Here is a 12,276-nt window from a genome sequence, read left to right as displayed (position 1 = left end):
ACTTCGCTAATAACATATATGGGGCATGAACAAGTTTTCACGGATAAAATAAGCTTATGTTTGTATATAGTATTAGTTTTCTAAATAGTTTTTTTTGCTCTGTAGCTGCTTTTGACTTGCTAGTAGAGTACCCGGAAGCGGCTATATAGCTGATGAAATAAGGTAGATGAACATTTCTTCAAGAAGTTTTTTTTTTTACAGTTGCGTTTCTGGTAAATATACACATACACACAAAAACTTCTGTCATGTGCGTGCGATCTCGCTGCTCCTCCATTTGCTATGTTGCGCTTCTGCTTTGCTGCTGCTGAGGACGCGACTGTAAAACGAGACTGTTGCAAGAGCAGGAAAATGGGAAGTGTAAGATGCGCAGTCGAATGTACAGGGTCGTCCACATCTAATCTGAACACCTCACTAGTATTCAAGACCTCGTAGAAGTTTATTTTTAACACATAATTCCGAAAATAATTACTGCGCTGATCGTCACCGTGACTTGATGTCATATACCGGACATTTCCCTCGTGAAGCAGAATATACATTGTAGTTTTACCGGCTTGAATACTAATCAGGTGTTCACGTTTGATGTGGTCGACCCTGTACGTGCACAAGGCGGATCGAAAACAATTAGACAGCTTCGCACCAGGGTTGCCAGGCCTGAAGGAAGTGCGGAGCTGGGCAGCCTCCTTTGGTACTCTTCGGTTTTCGCTTTCTTTCCTCCTCTCTTTCTTTTTATTTTTTACGTGTTTTTCTGTCTTTTTTGCTGCCTTCATTTCTATTTATTTCTTCCTCCCTTTATCTATTTCTTTCTCCTTCTTCCTCCTGCCATTTTTCTTCGTATTTCCCCCTTTTCTTTCTCGTTCTTTCAATTTCTCGCTTGCTTCCTCATTTTTTCTATTTTAGTACGTGGCTTTGCCTGCGTTACGCCAAGCGACGACAGCATTCGACAGCCCGGGTCCCTAAAGTACTCCGCAATTATCTTCAAGAATGCGCTCGAAGAACAAGAGGAAGAAGACTTCTCCTTGGGACGAACGTGCGCTCAGTATGCTACAGATGCCTATGCTATCCGAGCTTTTGTCTGCGTTACGCCAAGCTACGACAGCATAGAACGACAGCATACTACAGCATATGACACCCCGGGCCCCTTAAGAAAACCTCGCTTCTAAGACCATGCTTGTAGTCACGATGATTCTTCGCGAAATCTCCGCGACGCAAAGCCGTCATACATGCGCTACTCTTCTATTTTCACCAGAATTTATTTTTCAGGAGAATCGCAGCAAATGTCTCACCTTTCACAGATGACCGGAACCAACGTAAGTACACGACCGTAATTCCTAAAATAAACTCTAAATGACTAACCCCACACGCGCGACGAGAAAGCATGACAGAAAAAGAAGTGACATACCCGGAGGACATTTAAAACTGCCACGGCGACCATAAGGTCGCTGCCGCTTTTCAATGAATGTGGCCTTCTCCGTCTGAGCTACAGGAACCATGCCGACTTCTTCCTGCAAAATCGATAAAGCATTACCTGTGCAATGGCGCTGGAAAGAAAAAACTTGTACTTTCGCTGTTCTGCCGGGCGCACTTGCCTTGCTTGCGTTCTGATTTCACTTTGACCTTTGTATTTTGCTCGTTTTTCTTTTCTTTTCCTGCAAACATTATACAGTTTTCTGGATGGTTATTTCATTTGGTTTTCTTTACATACCTGTCGCTATCAGACGTTTTTTGCTGTTCATCATGTCTTCTCTGCTTTCATATTTGTAATCGTCATTACTGCAACGCTCTTCTTCAAACTCCACTCTTCGGTTGCAAGCTTGGAGGAATTCATTTGCTATGATGTTTTGCTTCATTCTCCCTTCTACGTGCATTTTAACGCGATAGCGTTAAAGAGTTCGTTTCGCAGAAATTCCGGCGTCGGCGTCGTTGGTTCTCAGCGAAAAATCACCGTGTTGAACGTGACCGAAAAATCGAGACAGATGCAAACAAAATAAATAGCACAGATCTTCAGGTTCGAGTGAGAATTGAATCCAGGCTGTCTGCGTGGCAAGCAGGTGTTTTACCACACAGCCTCGTTCTTTCTTGAAAAAAAGTTTCGGAATCAAACACTATATGAATGTCATGTAGCAGAAGGAGTTTCCTTAAGGCATGTAATATTGCGTGGCAGAAGCGTAGAAACGCGCCATGCCTTAAAGCATGCGAATTGTGCAAAGAGTGGGTGTTTTAAAGGCTCACCTACCGCAGAGCGGTCACACACATTTAAACGTCATCGTCAGCAAAAGCATCAACATAGTGAACAGCTGCGTAGGACCAAATGTTGCCTTACGGACGCGTAGTGGGCCCTTCGCTGATTCGCAAAAGGAATAAATATGGCGTAGGGGGCACTTAACAACTCTACTCGCGGTAGGATACTTTGAAACTAGGATACTTTGAAACTGCAAATCTTACAGCCACAGTCGTTCGTTTCCTTACGGCACGGTTGAGGCATGCACCGAGAACCGAAGCCAGGCTAGCAATTGAGGAGGCGATGCGCACCGGGAGAAAATTGGACAATTAAGGTTAAGGTGAGGTCATCATTTTTTGTGTATAGGGGGGGGGGGGATCGACCAACGCCAATGGCTTCCGTTCAGTCGTCATTTAAACAAACCGGCGCTACTGTCTTCCGCTACAATACGGAACCATACTTTTATTAGAGGCCACTTCATACACAACCTGTTTAAGAGGGGCGCAGGCAAAAATTTGTTTCGGGGGGGGGGGGGGGGGAGGGGAGCACCATCTTTATCCGAAGTGGGTGCGGGCAGGTACGTGCGGTCGAGTGTCATTTTGTGCTCTGTATGCCATGGAAAAAACACAAACCCCTGCCTACGCTATTGTTATATATATATACCTATGATGCCCCCCCCCCCGGACTTCTAATAAGGCTGCACTGCTTCCCTATTGCGTTTTCTATCATAGTGGAGTGCAAGGTGCTTGCTCTTCCTTCTGATCCCTCTTCCTCCCCATACCCCAGAGCGATGAGAGATTGTGGCGCGGAATGCCTCTCCGCAGGCTTCGCGCAAGCTGATTGGTCCTTTCGGCAATGAACAGCGCAAACGCCAGCACAAGAGCTGTGGCACTTCAGCGATAACGTTTTTCACTTCTTTTAAACAGGCTTACTCGATCTCATCTCGTACACATATTAGACGCCTGTAGCTCCCTTGGCTGCGCTCTTCATCCCGTCAGCTTACACAGTAATTCGAAATCAATGTTGATATAGATTTCAGTCCTTCGGGGGCAACTCTCCTTTTTATAAAGCGTTAGTATTATTTGCGAACCTGCCGCAATTTTTTAGGACCATAGTCTAAGCTCAAGCGACTGATGTCTGTCACATCTCTCAAAAGTGCGCTGTGGTACTATAGCTTTATCCCTAGTACCCTATGGTACCGCGCTGGGATACCACGTACGCCGCTTTGTGGTAAGAGGTCGACGGTAATCGGCAAAATTGAAATATTACTCCGTTGCTGTTGCAGTTCGCGTGTAGATGGTAGCCAACAGAAACAAACCGTAATACGCAATAAAAGTTTAATAAAGACAGGTAATGCGGCTCAGACAAACTGTGCAACGCTTCGACATGTTGACTTATTTTTTGTCAAAAGTAACCTTGCCATCCTTGGTGGGTTAGTTTTAAAGGGTCAATGGTTGTCTGCAACTAGGGTCGCTGCCGGTACCTGCAATATGTAAAAGAACCTGAAAAGGGAATACTGTAAGATACTGAACTGAATAGCTGACTTTAATTATGTTCCTGGCACCTAGCAGAACTGAGAGGTCTTGAGGTTTCGTGAGCGCTTCAATATTTTTAGAAAGCGCAAAGTTTGTAAAAGAAATAATAGGCATAGTTACTGACCTAAAACGAAAACGTGCACGGTGGCCCGAGGCAAATGTGCGTACCGCTGCCGAGCCGTCAAAATATTCATTTCCAAGTGGAAATTGGCTTAATTACGGAGGTGCTGCTCCTAAATTCTGACCCAACCCTCGTAGCCCTTGTGTAACAGTCGACTACCTCTTCAGAGTATTGACATGAATGAGTATCCAATTACTATCTCAGGTTATCGACAACGTCTGAGAACAGCCAGCAGTGCAGATTCTCTAGTATGGTATATGTAGAAGTGAGACAAATTGCGTTACCTATAAAGCAGTAGCCAAAACCCATCTAGCAGCCAGGTCCTTTGTATATTAGCTACATTATTCAGTATAGACAGCTACTGGAAACACCACGCACAAAAAAGAAATGGCCAAGAAAGTTTCCCTTTAAAAGTTCCTTCTCACTCATTGCTAACTGGTCTCAGAACGTTGCTCGGGTCAAAGACGCCGACCATCACATCTTGTGAGTGTAAGTGGAACATTTGACGCATATGTATTGCGCGTAGCTCTAAGCAGAATGAAAATCTGTTTTATTTTAGCCTGGATTGACTTCTTGTCTTGTGCTATGCTTTGATGTTAAAGTTGTTAGAGAGGCCGTTAAGATAACTGTGAAAAATAGTCACTATGAAACGCTTTGGGCATTGACGAATTGTAAATTACTATTTGGATGAAGCGGTAAAGGGTCATCTCAGTGCGGAACTTCTTTCCTTGCCACATCAATTCCTTTTCCTTGATCACAGATGTAAAAATAAATACCACCGACTGTTTTTCTGACGTTCGCTTTTCGATTTGGGGAAGTGCAACCAATGACAAGTCCGTTCATAAAGAGGAACAAGGGACATTTATCATGGCCGAAGTAATTCTAAAACAGTCCGCATAAGCACTTGCGACTTGTGACACACAGACACAAAGCAAGCTATGACTAAGAATTCCTAGGACACGAGTGTGAAGGAAATGAAGATAGATTGCCTGTTTCGAACTCTTGCTATCATTTGTCCAGAACTGAAGCCTTCTGCATTTTTTAAGACAACGACGCTACAGCGTGAATGTCTTTGTGTATCCGCGAATTCGGTAGTGTTGTGCAAAATGACCTATTTATCTTGTTCGAGTGGACAAGTCTTAGGCAAACGCTTTCCCGTTACCATCGCACATTGTTTTAGATAACATTTGAGTCTCTTTTCTTTTTTTTTGTTTCGAACTCTTGTCGGGTGAGGCATCACACTAAACTTTTCCAATTCAAACATTAGTGTCAAAATGGTTCCTTTTCTTCTCTCTGCCGACTCTCCTAACAATATCTTTTGTGTTTAGATACCTAAGAATGTAGTTTCAGGTGACTCATGACTCACCGTCGAGCAGGGTTGCCGTTGATAGATACTTTGTGCCAAATTGGCTAATTTATTACACCGTCCGGCAGTGCAAAGCTCAGGTTGGCGCCATGGCTATTTTATGGATACTTTGAATTTCTATTGTGGCGCGTTTACTAGCCATTTTCTTATTATTTGGTGAGAATATAGCAAGCAAGCTAAAAACTACCCATTGTTTCTTAGTTTTTGTCTCGTGTGGCAATACCTTTGTAATTTATTCATGTGGTGCCACCTTCTGGTAGGCATATTTTGCTTAGGTTATTCAGTAATGTTTCATTAACAGAAAACATGAATTTCTAAACTCTCCATACAGAGTATAAGGAAATTCAGTAGCCTCTCGGTATTGCACAAAATGCGTCATGTACTAGAGACATTGAATCACTTCGTTGAAAATATATCAATTATTTCACAGTAGTGTGGATGACAATCTGAGCGCAAATATGTGTGTGACAACTGCGCATTTTAAAATGCCGCAGCCTTTTCCGTGTACTTCCCAAGGGCTTAGCATGTCGGGTGTCTCGCCGGGCCCTGCAGACTCTGCGGACCTCGGATATGATGTAATCGGTACACTTGTGATCCTGGCAATTGCAATAAAATTTTTAGGCTTGGTAGACCTACCAGGAGACCCATGCACTGCGTATGCCTCCCGTGATGTTGATCCACGCCGGCTGTAAAAAATAAAAAAAAACTAAAAAAAAAGAATAAACGAGGCATGGTAAAAAGAACACACAAAAAGTGCTGTCCCGTGGTCTCATTTCTTAGAGGTCTTCTCTTTTTTCGTGCTGTCTATTAATATGTAACCTGAACAACTCGCCCAGTTTTCCAGCTTGCTGGTGTTCATTGAGGCTGATAACGGGAAGACACACCAAAGGCTTGAATGGGGGCAATCGTGAACTTTCATTCCCTAATGCCTTCGCTAAAACGCTATAGTTATGCCCTATTTTGTCACCCATTTCCCCAGGCTATGCACCAGTGTCGCTCTAGTTAAACCTAGTGAGTGTAACACAAGCGTTATAATTCCTACTCCTCCACACATCGACCGTTGCTGGATACTTTCTCTTCATTTTGACACCAGCAGTGTTCCAATAGTGCGATTCTACCGGACGAAGTCTCGATATCTTGGGCCCCTGCAGCCACCCCATCAGTGTAAGTGATCCAACTTTCACAGTCCGTGGTACACCGAGCTTTCCGCCGAAGCGACCTTAAAGGGGCCCTCCAACACTCTTCAACGCCCCACTTTTTACTAGTGGGTTGCGTAGACTGCAGTGCAGACCGGTTAATGCAGCAAGAACGGCAGCGATAGCGGCATGCAGTCCGAAGTTATTCGATCTAGAAAATTCAAAATACAAGAAAATAAAAGTGGCTACCCTGAACTCAGTTTTCGTGGGGTCACATGACCACATTTCATTCGCCCTCTGACGTTTCAGAGAGCCCCAATGAAATGAGCTGAAAGCTTTTATGTAGGGGAAGCTTGCACACCATTGTTGCTTGTCCTTTCCAACGTATTGTTGACGTCGTTGCCATAGTAATAAATGAGGTGCCTGACGCCTGACCTGTCAGAACTTGAGCGGGCGCTACTGCTTCGAAGCAAGGCTGGGAGGCTTTGTCTGCTGTTCCTTACAGCAATATTCCATGTCATTCCCTCCTCTCATTCTGAGCAGGGAATTTGTGGAGCGGCAAGGGCGGTGACACACAGTCGGCCCTACGCGGGTTGCTCGGTGAGCCGCCCGACGAACTACAAGGTCGTTCAACGAAGAGGATTACTTGCACCGCTTCAATAACAATCAAGAGCCTACCGCAGGTGCGGAAAGAGACAGCTCGCAAACGTACAGAAGCAAAAGGATGGAAGAGAGATAAGCGTTTCGTACGGGACATCTGACCGGCGCAGGCAAAAAAACAAACAAAAAAACAAACCCAAAGGCGACATGGCAGCCAGCGCTTCTGTCGCGCTTTGTAGTTACAGTGATCTTTTTTGTTGCGACGGCGTCTATTTCAGTTCGTTGAAAAAGCACACGGAAGGAAAAACGAAACCCAATAGTAATCTCAACTTTGACGCCACGGCACGATTGTTTCTAACGTTACATTTATAAAATCATACGCTAGCGCGCTGCGTCGTCATTTCCGCCCGCAATAGTTCTGGCGAACGCCACTACGCGCTGATGCGGTCGGCAGCGATATCGTGAGTTTAATGCGTGGATAAAATACTAAATCATTTGATATCGGTGCATAGACCTATGCTAAAATTATCACCAGCCATCAGTCTACGCACAACATTAATAAATATAGGTGCTTCAAAAGTTTCGGAGGGCCCCTTTGTACATGTATAAGACCCTTTGGTCTTATACATATTTGCTATTCTCTCACAGGCTTTATTAGGTATCTGTACCCCATGTTATGATGTAGTTTCTACTGCCAAATAATCAGTTAAATTGAGCGCGTAGCAAGAAAAGTGTGATGTACAATGAAGCAAGCCGAGCAGCCTACACCTAGGAGAAGAAGAAGTCGAAACAAGACAAGTGGCAGGAAGGAGGAGAGAGAAAATAAGTAGTTCGATAGAACAAGATGGACTCTCTTGTGTTCAGTTAATAAGTGAAGTTTAATTACATATAATTTATTTAAAATACGTATGACGTTGATTCTGAAAGAAATTAAGCCATCGAAACTTTATGAGGTAAGATGCATTCTTCTGTAGGTGCTCAACACTGTAAGCTAAAAAATATCGCTTCACAGCCCCATTTCAACATGGGAATACGGCCTTCTGAATCCAATGTGTCTGTTGTTTGTTAGCGCAAGCTTTATTAAGCCCTTGACACAAACAAGACAATCAACTTATTTGGCCACTTATTGAGCCACATATCCTACTAAAACTTATCATTGCCGCGCGCAGTTTATTTATATCGATTTGTAACGCTTAGGCCCGAAGAGAGCGCTTTAGGTGAGAACGAAATAAACGTTGGTTCTAAGGTCAGAAGTGCTCTGGGGCCCATATCACAAAACGTATAACGCAAAAGATTTCCCTGGCAGAATATTTCAGCCATTCACCATGCAGGACATATCATTAGCGAAGCCGGCTTGCCAGTGGGAAAACGTACTTGCGAAAGAGAAGCTTCGTGAATTTGGTCCCTGGTCTTAGCGTAATAGAAACGAACATTTCTAAGGAAAAACAGATTTGGTGTTACGATATCGCTCCTTTGAGATTTTTCGCAGACTTCTGGCAAGTTTTTTTTTTTTTTTGCGATTCTCACTCACGTGTAATAGGAAAGACATTTGTTGGGATCGCGTCGAACAGAGACAGTTGGAAGGAGAGAAACAGAAAGGGAGAAAAAAGAGAAAGCTAGTTCGTGACGATTGTTCTGAGTGACGAATTGTACAAGGCCGGCTGTCCGTAGGTGTAGTCGGAGCTCTTTGTCGACAGACCGCACTTGAGCACAGAGTGTTTTACTTCGCGAAAGCTGTTTCGCAGGAGCGTGTAATTTAGGTTCTCCGCTTCGCCGCCGTCACTCTGTCAAAGGGGCTGAGAGATTCCTAGGTCAACGAGGAACCAAATAAGGAAGTCTGGCCCATTTGTGTGCGCGGCGCGAATACAGCGCCTCAACCTCATTACAGTGCTTCAACTTTCTTTTGTCTTTATTTTTCGTTCTTTTACGGCTAGGAGCTTTGTAATCATGTAAAGGAAAGAAAAACTGCGTAGTGAAGTGGCGCCGAAAGTATTTTCAGGAGACCAAAAGCTTAAAAGCATCGGCTTAGGACTGCGAAGATTGAAAAGGGGGCGCGGGAAAGCACGTGCACTTTATCACTTCGGTGGCTGCTGTTGTGGGGAAATTACGAAGAGAAGAAGCGAACTTTGGGGGCAGGAGATAGGTTAGCGTAAAATCACCCCAGTCAGTGCACGAATGCGTTTCAGCAGTAGAAGAACGTGCCACGAATGAAAATACGGTATTGCGAACGACCTCAGAAATCTAATACGGGGGTGCGAATGGGGCGATTTAGGGCAGCGAAAGATGTTAGACCTAAGAAGCACAATATCGCGGCTAATGTATAAATCTTCCTTTATCACAAAGTGTTCATTTGAAATTTCGCGGGTCTACCGAATGCTTGCGTGCGGCTTCTGAGAATGAATGGTTTTAAGATGGAAAAGAAGACGAAAAACGGTTGCTCATCTCTCTTCTCTTTCCTTGAAGTTTTCTGCGAAGTTTTCTTCACCTTCATGTTAGTTTCGACATCATCATCATCATCACTGTCAGCCTGTTTTTAGTTCACTGCAGGACGAAGTAATCTCCAATACTCTCCAGCTTACCCTATCCTGGCCGAGCTGAATTCATCTATCCCGGCGAACTTTCTTAAACGGGCCTTGCCACCCAATTGTCGTTCGTAATCTGCGTTATGTGAGTAAACTCTTTGTGCATTTACGAACAAGCCGGCCAAATTGTATCGGATTCAGCCGTGCACTTGATATATAATTCAATATTTTTCTAACCATGCAAGCGTTCAGCGACTTGGCAACATTCGCGCACTCTCGGACCGTGACGAACCAGTTTCTAGCTTTCCGAGCGTCTGCATTCCGGCGAGCGATTTTGTTCCTGTGTCAACCGTGCGGTGCAATCGCGTTATTCCACTTTTGTTCAGCTAGGCATTCAAATTGAACGATATAAAGCGATTTTAAATTTGGTAGAATGCGACGTGCTTCCGCTCTGAGCAGCACATGACGTGTACACACGCCGTGGCAAAATGACTGTCGCCAGAGGCGCTGCAGGGAGTTTACAGTGGGCGACTTTCAGGGCATATTTTGCACAAAAACTTTCAATTTACAGTCCATTTTATATATATTATTACCGGCAGAATACACTCTCGATACTTCTGTTTTTTGCTCAAACACCGCGAATTGTTGGGTACCGTGTCATGGCCCTTTAGTTTTCGTCACTCCATCTAAATCGGTGCTCTCCTACACGCGGTTACCCATCACCCGGTTACATTCTGTTGCTCCCACTATCCACCAGTGGTCTGTCCTATGCATTACGTGGCCACCTTCGTTTGATTTTCTTTCGCTTGATATCAATTAGGATATCCGTTACTTGTATAGCTTCCCTTGTCCCCGTTCTGCCGTTCCTCCGATCTCCTAATGTTTACCTCCCATAATTTTGTATTCTATCGCACGCTGCGTGGTCTTCAAGTTTTTCTATAGTTTCTTTGTTATCCTCCATGCTTCAGCCCTGGGATATTTTAGAGCTGGCAATATGCAGTGAATGTGTACATTTCGCTTATTGACAGCGTCAGATTCCCTGACGTTATTTGTGATGTCCTTGTAAAAGCTTGTCATTGGACGTAAGACGCCGTACGTTATTATATCACTAATATTGCTGGCATGTCTTTTTCCTGATGATGATTCTGTCCTCAAGACACAAACTGGAATTTTGAGGGTGGTCTTGGGTCACCAGCTGTTTATGGGAAAGTAATAATGTCAACATGATCAAATAACGCAAGCAACGTAGAAACGCGCACTCTTAGCTTTTCAAAGTGTTTGTGAAAGTAGCATTTCTCGCAGCTGAGCACTGACGCACATTCTCAAAAGGCATGTTTATGATACGACATAATCTACATGAATGGTATGTGCCGTATCCATATATGCTAGCTTGCCTGGATATACTGGGTTTTTTGCGATGTGCTTTTACATGCTATGTCAAGTGCGTTTCAAGTTACATCTAAGTGTGCGGCATGCACACGGTAGAATGTACTTGATGCCCAATTCCATGGGCTATGTCCTCGAAGTTTTTTAGGTATATCCAAGATGCGACAGTCAGAACAGCCTCGTCCCGAATGCCAAAATCACAGAAGTGCATGCACAATATATGCTCGGGAAATATTACATGGCACGCTTGAACTGGTAGCGCAAGAAACGAAGACACCAGCAAGAAACGGGGACACGAGACGAGCGATCGTCCTCGTGTCTCGGTTTCTTGCTTGTGTTTTGTTTTTAAATGCGAAGCTTTCTTAGCGAACTGTCTGCGAGTTGGAGCGTATCTATCTATCTAGCCCTCTACGACTTCGTGCTCTCCTGGCCGTTTCGTTAATCGGATGTACATCAAAATTGGTATGGAATAACATGGCCGTATTACCAGCATAAATGACAGGTCATAATATGAAAATCATGACATGCATGTCATGAACAGCATGATTTACATTCCACGGCCTTGGGGCTCTTGCGGCCATTCCGTTAATTTCATATATACCAAAACTGGTATGACGTGACAAGAATTCATGGCGAACATAATGAGAGGTCCTAACGCGCAAATCATGACACGCATGCCATGTGCGGCATGATTTACATGATATGGTCTCGGGGCGCTCGCGACCGTTTAAATGAATGGATAATACGAAAACTGGTATGACGAGACATTTCGACATGACGAACATAAGTGACACGTGGAAAACATGAAAACCATGACATGCATGCAGTACGTCATGATTTACATGCCACGCTCATGGTGCCCTTCGCGGCCATTTCGCAGGGTTTAATACACCAAGTTGGTATTGCGCGAGCGCACGGTATGACAAACGTAAATTAGAGTTGGTAACATGAAAGCATGACACGCGTGTCAGGCACGACATAATTTACATGCCACGCTCATGACGCACTCGCGGCCGTTTCGCTAGGTTGATATACACCCCAAAATTGGTATAGCGCAATGTGACTGTATGGCGACATGAATAACATGTGGTAACATGAAAACGTAGACATGCTGCCGTGGGTGTCATGATTTACATGCCCGCTCATGTGTGCTCGCGGCCGTTTCGCGGGCTTGATATACACCAAAATTGGTATTGCACACCGCGACTGTATGAAGACCGAAATTCAGTGTAACATAAAATCATGACATGCGTTCACGTAGAACAGGATTTACAGGCCTCTCATGTTCGCTCGCGTCCGTTTCGCTATGATAGATATGCACCAAAATTGGTATTGCGTGATGTGACTGTGTCCAAGAACATGCATAACAGGTGGTAACATGACAACCATGAC

Source organism: Rhipicephalus sanguineus, chromosome 6 (assembly GCF_013339695.2).
Source record: "Rhipicephalus sanguineus isolate Rsan-2018 chromosome 6, BIME_Rsan_1.4, whole genome shotgun sequence".
NCBI classification, from domain to species: domain Eukaryota; kingdom Metazoa; phylum Arthropoda; class Arachnida; order Ixodida; family Ixodidae; genus Rhipicephalus; species Rhipicephalus sanguineus.
Note: the sequence above shows the minus strand (reverse complement) of the source record.